At 37.6% G+C, this 6,588-nt stretch overlaps 1 long non-coding RNA gene across 1 annotated transcript; it reads right to left on the bottom strand.

Annotated features, from left to right (window-relative positions):
* Positions 1–202: 202 nt before the first annotated feature.
* Positions 203–5,957, bottom strand: LOC124962797 (uncharacterized). Its single transcript, XR_007104598.1, has 3 exons — positions 5,624–5,957; positions 4,354–4,531; positions 203–307 (listed from the first exon to the last, which is right to left on the bottom strand). It is a non-coding gene; the product is annotated as an uncharacterized LOC124962797 (long non-coding RNA).
* Positions 5,958–6,588: the final 631 nt, after the last annotated feature.

Genomic DNA, 6,588 nt, shown 5'->3' with positions numbered 1-6,588 from the left:
TCTTTAGTTGGGGAGAATGGCACGGAAGTGACATCTCTTTGAACAGTGTGTCTGGTCTCACAGAGATTAATGCTTGGCAAGTAATCTCAGTGCCTGATCTGAGAGCCTTGACATAGGCCAAACCCCTGTGGCTGTCAGTGGGGGATCTGCCTGTGGGAAGGATGCAGGATCAAGGTAGTTTCTCACCTTCTGGTCACAAAGCCTCCGACCCACTTGAAATTCTCAGAGAACTCAGTAATGATTTGTATTCAGATAGAACTTTATGGGTCTTCATTCTGAATAGAAGTAACCCCAAAAGCTTGAAAATCTGTTAAAAAAAAAAAGGGGGATGATTATGTTAGCTGGTATATTCTGAGTTTCGGTGGGATGGTACAAAGCACTCCAAGCTGCTTTTGTTAAGATGCATAATAATGCACACCACCAGAAACACCACTCTTGGATGCCTGTTTCTTGGCCAGGGGTATATAGTGACTCTGTGGCCTGGAATAGCTAGTCCTAATTCTGGGGTGGCCTTTAAGGTTCTAATTAATATAACTCTATTTCAAAATTATGTCCCACCATTTAAAAAAGGAAATGCAGTTGTCCCTAGGGATCCATGGGAGAGTGTTCCAGGCCTCTGCAGATATCAAAGCTACTGATGCTCAAGTCCTTTATATAAAATGGTATAGTATTTGCATATGACCTGGACATATCTTCTCCATACTTGAGATTGTCTCTATATCACTCATAATACCTTATATAATGTAAGTCCTACATAAATAATTGTTATATTGAGTTTTTTAAGGAATAATGACAAGAAAAATAGTCTATATGTGTTCATACACAGTTGTTGTTGTTGTTGTTGTACTGGGGATTGAACCCAGGGATGCTTAATCCCTTAACCACATCTCCAGCCCTTTTTATTTTATATTTTGAGACAGGGTCTCATTAAGTTGTTTAGAGTCTTCCTAAATTGCTGAAGCTGGCTTTGAACTTTCGATTCTCCTGCCTCAGCCTCCCAAGTTGATGGGATTATAAGCATACACCACCACACCTGGCTCACTACAGATAGTTTTTTAAAAATATTTTTTATTTTCTATTAGTTGAATCCACAAAGACACAGTCCTGCAGACACAGAGGGCAGACTGTGTTTCTACTTTTTCTTTACTTCCTACATTACCTCTGTCTTTTCCTACTCTTGTTCCTATTTTCTTGCCCAAAGTTTGTGCATACTGCTTTTTTCCTGGGCCCCTCATGAGTCACCTTTCCAAGCATGCATGCCGAACCTGTCCTGCAAGGAACAAACCAAGTCTATTTCTCAGTGAAACTTCCCCCACTGTTCCAGCCCATGATGATTTTTCCATTCTCTGAATCTTTGGTTTGAGAAATTGATGACACCCTGAATTAGTTTTCTTATAATTGTTTCACTTTTTCATTACCTTCTAAAGTAGGCCTAAGCCTTTTGAGGTCAAGGGCTATATTAGATAAGGCAATTGTGTTTTGTGTGAATATATAAAGTAGGCAATTTAAAATAATGCAACTTAATATATTAATAACTCATCATTTTATGTACAAAGTTTTAAGTAATGATTTTTAAATGAATTTATATTTTTAAAATATCAAGAATCTTATAATTTATGAAAATGTTATGTTTTAACCTTATAGCAGTATTTCTTTAGTTGATCCATAAGAATATTCTCCTTCTTCTGTCTTTATCATGTGAACCACATTTCTGCTGACCTGGATGAAATTTTCATAAGAAATTTTGATCACTTTGGTGATGATTTTAATTTTAATTTCTGAATTATAGCTTATTAAAAGGAAATTCAATTTTTTCATTTATCAGTATTCATGCTTTAGCACTAAAGCAATGTGATCCAAATAAATAACTTTGAATTAAAAGTTAGATTTGATAAGAAGGTACTAATAAAGTCAAATAATCACCATGATGTGCTGTGCATCATTTAGAACAAAATCCTCTGTGAATTTCTAGAGGCAATATGAAGAACAGAAAAAGCAGCCTTAAAATAAACACATTTTAAAATTCTCAGAAACTGTAAAATAATCCAGCCAAAAATGATTTTAAAATGGGGACAAAAAAATAAGTTCACCTGTTGTCGTGGCTACAAGATCAATATCCGAAATCTGCCTAAGGTTATGATGGTCATCGATATATGAATGAATTCCCATCCCTCATCCCCTGCTTTATGTTTACTACATTAATTATGTAAATTCTGAATTTCAAACAAACACATTCATCTTTCTTTTGTTATTACCGTTTCCCACAGCAGAATTTTATCAGATAGAATATAGAATAAATTCAGACTTATAATTTCAGATTATTTCAGTTTAATTGGAATGTCAGATAAACAACATAGAAATTGTTGGTATAAGTCTTTCCCCAAATATTACATGTTACCCACTTATGATAAAAAAATGTTTATTGTTTATTTGAAATTCAACTTTGAGTGTCCTCTATATATCTGATTTAGAAACTGGCTGGATGATGTGTCATAACTAAAACCCCATCACGTATGTGTTGTGCATGTGTGTGTAAAACCTAGTTTGGTGGCTGGGGGTTGAAACTCAGGGCATTGATCATACTAGGCAAGTTCTTTACCACTAACTGCAGCCCTGGTTTGGACAATATTTTTTATGGGTCATAAGGTATAACGGTTCATCTAAGACAGATATCCAGTTTAAAACATCCCTCTCAGTTTATCTCTGACTTGGCACAGTGATGGAATTTAAAGTTTGAAAGAAAACTGGCAAATCTTCCTGAAACTTTGAGCCCCCCTCAAGAATAGGATATTGTCTACTCATTATTTTAGAAGGCCTCTCCAAAATACTTAAAGATAACTGTATGGTTTCATCCTCTAAACCCCACTCTTATCTCTTCAATATTTTATGTTCTTTACACTAAGAAAAATCACCACTTCTTTAACTTATGTCTCATGATTTAGTTTACAGAGGTTTGACTACTTCTAGCAATTTTTCTTAGATCGCATTGCAACTTTTCTTTTCTTTTTTGTAGCAGTAATTGAACCCAAGTCTACTTAACCACTGAACCATAACCCTAGCCTGTTTTTTGAGACAGGGTTTCACTAAGTTGCTGAGGCTGGCTTTGAACTTGTGATCCTCCTGCCTCAGCCTCCTGAGCTGCTGGGATTATAGGCATGTGCCACAGCACCCTGCTCTCATTGTGATTTAACACTGCACAGCCTTTAAAGAGCACTGTTGTATAAAAATCTTCCTCTCTGTCCATGTCACTCTCTCCTCCCTCACCACTGAACTTTGTAGCTCACCATTTGTAGACATACAGATTTCCCTAGGCCTTTCATGATTCATTCAACTCGAATGCCTCTACTCTTTCTCAGTGGTCCAAATGCATTGTGCCAAGGGGACACTTACTCATAGTCAACAAATATTTACTGGGTACATTCTATGAGCCAGGCATGGTTCTAGGCTTGGGAAATCAGTAATGAGCAAAAGAGACAAAGGCCCAGCTTGCATATGATTTACATTGAAGTGGCAGAAAAAATAAATAAACTAAAAGTTATACAGTTTATCTGGTAGTGATTAATAATCAGAAGACAAGTAAAACTAAACAAAGGGAAAGGAAGTCTGCTCTGATGAAGACTCATGTGAGCAGACATCCCTGAGCATGAATGAGCCACGTGGAGACCTAGGGTGAGTATACTCAGGCAGAGAATCCCCCGGTAATGGTGTGAGGCAGGAACACACTTGTTTCCGAGTCCTTAGGCAGCAAAAAAGCCAATGTTTCTAGAATGGTGAGAGGCAGGGTTGGGGGCAGAAGAGATGGGAGAAGAAAGAGGTAGCCTCAGGTTTCATTCAGGTTATTTCTGAACAAGTCTCACCTGGAATGCAAGAAAATTAATGGAGTTCCATTAATACCAGGACCATTTCCTAGGCAACATGGGCATTACTTTTTATATTTGTAAGATCCAGAGTAGACATTTATTCTCCATGTACTGAAGCTTTGATTTGGCAAGTCAGAAGGGATGGGGACTTTCCCTTCTTTCCTCCTTTCTCCACTTGATCTCCTACTAACGCTCCTTGATCACAGTGAGCTTTCTATCTTGAGGAGCAATGTCCTTTGACCATAGCTACATCCACAGGTGCATTTTCTGGCTAAAAAACTGAAGGAGTGCTTATTCTAGTGTTGCTGGTAGTTTTTGTTTCCTGAACAGTGTCTGGATTCTGTTTAACTCATAACAAATTAGAAATAAATGTTTGCTAGTCTGAGTTGGTGAACCATTCAATCTATATTTCTTTATCTTGGTACATTAGGGTGGTGCTACTTGGTAACTTAGAAAGTCTCAATTCGCTCAGGATGGAGGTTGCCTTACTTACCCTATTTTATATGATTTATATGCTGGTTCCCTCTTCTCCCAGATATAACACTTCCCAAAGATTCTTCCAAATTTCTAATTCTTTCATTGAGTCAAGTGTTCTTGATTACCAGTAGAAAAGACTGAGTGGTATTTCCTTCCATCTAGTTCCTTTCTGGCTGTCATTGAAGATGCTGCTGCTGGTAAGAGAGAATCCTACAATGAGTTCATTTGTTTTGGTATCTTTTGCTTATTCCCAACGGACACTTTTTTTTTAATTTTATTTTTACAGACTGCATGTTGATTCATTGTACACAAATGGGGTATGACTTTTCATTTCTATGGTTGTACCCAATGTAGATTCACACAATTCATGTAAGTATACATGTACATAGGGCAATAATATCCGTCTCGGTTATTTTGGCCACAGAAACAAATAATAGCATGTTGTCTCCATCTGGTATTTTATGCTTGGTTGTAAAATTCAAAGTCCTAAAGGAAGGTGACTATCCTTGACCCACTGGCAATCTTTTCTCTCTCTACAGGGCACCCATTGACTCCTCCTACTCTTTCCTGTAAATTCCAGGCTTCTAACCTTTGAGCTGGCAGGTCTTCTGGGAACTACCCCATAGCTTTCCACTGTTGCCCCATCGACTCTTGTTCAGTGAAATTTCTTTCAATTTCTCTCTTCTACAAGACTCTCTTTCTCCTATGTATAGTGGGTGCTCAATAAATCTTGACTGTCCACTTTATATCTATTATACTACTTCACTTTCTTTATTTAAAATTTCCTCAAGCACCACTTCTTTGCAGACTCCTCTTTGATAAAATACCTTTCCAAAGCTATCATTGTTAACATGTTTGCTCATATTTGGCAAATAGGCTTAAAGTCACAATAAAGATATGTGGTGGGGTGTGTCGGTGAGAGAGATAAGGACCAGAAAATTCTCCCTTAAGTGAGAACAGCACATGTCCCATTTAAATTGGAATTTTAAATCATAAAATATATACTTTTGCAGTTTTTCTGGTCTGTTCCATATGACAGCTGATTAGCAGTTACATTTTAAAAACCACAAGGTCCATAATCTACAAAGATTTCTGCTTTAGTAATATTAGTAAACAAAAACGAAACAAAACGCAGCCCACCAACCCACATTTATCTCCTTGCTAAGCCTAAAATAGCAAGCAAAGTGGTCTAAGAATCCTTCCAACCCTCCCCTGTCCACTTTTCCTTTAACTGAATTGAAATTTCATCTTACTCTAAATCAGTATTAGGATGAACGAAGAGTTACCTTCAAGTGCAAATGGAGAGGGTCAGGGAGAGATTTGGGGGGGCTTAAAACTGTTCCCCAGTGGCCAGTCCCTTCATTTCTTGAAGCACAGTCTTCATACGTATTTATTCTTCTGCTCCACATGGATGTTCCTCCAAACCGTTCTGTGGTTCTACTCCTTTCTGAGTTTCTCCCTAAATTCTACTATGGCAGTCTGGGCACGAGTCCAACATCAGTAAATGAAAACCTCTTCAAGCAGCCCAGTTTCAGCATCGCATACCAGCAGTTAAACGCTGTCTCTCCTGTCCCACTCCACATCCAAATGTTAGCATATACAATATCAATAAGCTGTTCCTTTCATCTTCCCAACACAAGGGAGGTGTTTATATTTGTGTGGGACATTTAAGCACTTCCAGCCTATGGCTTTTTACATGGGGGGAGGCCCCAGGCACAAAGCAGCCTCAATTGGAAACAGGAACTGAAAGTGTTCTTGGTAAAACTCAACCTCAGCCCAAATCGAGTTGTCTAGCTCAATGCCTGACCTTCTAGAAACAGGTCACTCTCAGAATTATGGAGCAGTTTGATAAGCTGGAATATACTAATTTATTGGCCATTAAAAAAAAAGAGGAAATTTTATTATGGATTACTCCGCTTTCTTGAAAACGTTTTTTCTATAATTAAAAACATCTGGAAGGCATTTTAATATATCATAAACAAGAGGAAATCCAAAGCACGTGACTTCTAAGAAAATGATGCAAATAGAATTCTTTGCCAAAATTTACTGTAATCTGTTATCCCCCCCCTCCTTTTTTTTTTTTTTTTTTTTTTTTTTTTTTTTTGCCTAGGGTGGGAGTTTAGAGGTGGGGGATTCAAGAAAGGAGGGCAAGTGAGAATATCATTGAAAACTCTGCAGAGAAAACAGTTATTTCAAAATTAGTCTACTGCTATTTTTGGCCAGTGTTAGAAGACATTACACATTGGCAGAG

This window comes from Sciurus carolinensis, chromosome 1, assembly GCF_902686445.1.
Source record: "Sciurus carolinensis chromosome 1, mSciCar1.2, whole genome shotgun sequence".
NCBI lineage: Eukaryota > Metazoa > Chordata > Mammalia > Rodentia > Sciuridae > Sciurus > Sciurus carolinensis.
Note: the sequence above shows the minus strand (reverse complement) of the source record. Positions and strands in the feature narration are given on the sequence as shown.